This window comes from Bison bison, unplaced genomic scaffold (assembly GCF_000754665.1).
Source record: "Bison bison bison isolate TAMUID 2011002044 unplaced genomic scaffold, Bison_UMD1.0 scf7180017864063, whole genome shotgun sequence".
Classification (NCBI taxonomy): Eukaryota; Metazoa; Chordata; class Mammalia; order Artiodactyla; family Bovidae; genus Bison; species Bison bison.
Window position 1 is genome coordinate 4,222,039 of NW_011494635.1, and position 1,774 is coordinate 4,223,812.

The window sequence follows — 1,774 nt, forward strand, 5'->3', positions numbered from 1 at the left end:
GGCCAGACAAGCCTGTCAAGCAGGCTAGAGAACCTTCAGAGGAGTTTGTAGGTTAAAACATTCTTATCACGCCCAGGAATTATTATTAACTGGAGCTCTAAGTTAACTCCTTCTCTGAAAGAGGTGGTGGGGGACAGCCCCCCGTAAAGTCACTCTGGCCCCCAACACTTTCCTCCAAGCTAGGTGCCCTCCGGTAGTACCTTTCTCTTACGCTAAAAAACTGCATCGATGATGTGTGCTAAGTTGCTTCAGTCATGTCTGACTCTGCGTTCCTATGGACTGTAGCCTGGGAGGCTCCTTTGTCCATGGGATTCTCCAGGCAAGAATACTGGAGCGGATTGCCATGCCCTCCTCCAGGGGATCTTCCCAATCCAGGGATCGACCTTGCATCTCTTACATCTCCTGAATTGGCAGGGAAGCTTGATATGTCCCTATTAAAAATTCAATCACATGGGAAGCTGTCCAGAAGGTAACTCGGGAGTCCCTGGCTTCCTGTCTCTCACTCTCTGCTCAGAGTCAGCCTTTCAGTCCTTGAAGATGCTCACTTCAGTGCTGTTCCCACCAAAAATGGATAACCTGAAATCTCATCATGAAGGAACATTAGGCAGACCTAGATTGAGGGGATATCCTGTAAAATAATTGATCCGTGTTCTTCAAAAATATCAATGCTGGGACTTCTCTGGTGGTCCAGTAGCTAAGACTCCAAAAACCCAATGCAGGGGGCCGGGGTTTGATCCATGGTCAGAGAAGTAGTTCTTACATGCCACAACCAAGATCTGGTGCAGTCAAATAAATAATCTCTTTTTAAAAATATCTATGTCACAAAAGACAAAAAAAAGGCTGCAGAAGGACATCTTGTCATGAAGGACATGATGGTTAGATGCAATGTGAGACTCTGGACTGGATCCTGGATGGAAAAGAAAGGATCTGTGGAGGCCATTGTTGTCAGTTGGCAGAACTGGAATGTGAGCAAAGAGGCGGATAAAACTCTTGTATTCAGATTTAGAATATTGTAATCAATACTAGATAAAGGCACTAAATAATAGCTTCGTATTCAAATGAGAGCACTGTATTTAATCCAGTATTTGATATTGTATCTAATTAACTCTGTGTTGGATAGAAGTGTTGTATTCAGAGTACTGTATTCTACTCAGGTTTAGAATTTTGTATTGCGATTTCAAGTATTGTACTCAAGTTTTCTGAAGTTGATAACTACTCAGGTTATGTAAGAGAATGTCCTTATTCTTAAAAAATACACACAGTATCAAGAGATAAAGGGGTAGGTACAAAGAAAGCGGAGCTCCGAAGAATTGATGCTTTTGAACTGTGGTATTGAAGAAGACTCTTGAGAGTCCCTTGGACTGCAAGGATATCCAGCCAGTCCATCCTAAAGGAGATCAGTCCTGAATATTTATTGGAAGGACTGATGCTAAAGCTGAAACTCCAATACTTTGGTCACCTGATGCGAAGAACTGACTCATTTGAAAAGACCCTGATTCTGGGAATGATTGAAGGCAGGAGGAAAAGGGGATAACAGAGGATGAGATGGTTGGAAGGCATCACCAACTCCATGGACATGAGTTTGAGTAAACTCCAGGAATTGGCAATGGACAGAGAAGCCTGGCATGCTGCAGTCCATGGGGTCAAAAAGATTAGGACATGACTGAGTGATTGAACTGAACTGAACTGAACTGAACTGAATAGCCACTATGGAAAACAACATGGGGAGGTCTTCAAAAAAATTAAAAATGGAACTACCATATGATCAACTAAT